We start from the raw sequence: 480 nt of genomic DNA, 5'->3' as shown, positions 1-480 counted from the left end.
TTTGCCTGATCATCCTCTTAAGAAAAATGAAATACTTGATATCTTCTATAATGGACTAATCGATGCCTCCAGAGATTACCTGGATAGCTGTGTTGGTTCTGTTTTCAGGGAAAGAACACCAGATGAAGCTGAAATTTTATTGAATAATATGTTAACAAATGAAAATAATTGGACACCTCCGGAGCCAATTCCTGAGCCTATTCCTAAACCAATTCCGAAGAAGAGGGGTATTCTATTTCTAAGTCCTGAATATATGCAAGAGGCAAAGAAATCTATGAAAGAAAAAGGTATTAAAGCTGAAGATGTTAAGAATTTACCTCCTATTGAAGAAATACATGGTCTTAATTTACCGCCTGTTGAAGAAACATATAATCTTAAACCTTTACCTATTGAAGAAATTCGTGGTCTTGATAACCCGACACAGGTAGTAAAGGTAAATTCTCTCTACAGATATGATAAAGCTGAAATCCCATTTACTAA

This window comes from Triticum dicoccoides, chromosome 4A, assembly GCF_002162155.2.
Source record: "Triticum dicoccoides isolate Atlit2015 ecotype Zavitan chromosome 4A, WEW_v2.0, whole genome shotgun sequence".
In the NCBI taxonomy this organism is placed as follows: domain Eukaryota; kingdom Viridiplantae; phylum Streptophyta; class Magnoliopsida; order Poales; family Poaceae; genus Triticum; species Triticum dicoccoides.
The sequence above is the reverse complement of the archived record's forward strand: the minus strand, read 5'-3'. Positions refer to the sequence as shown.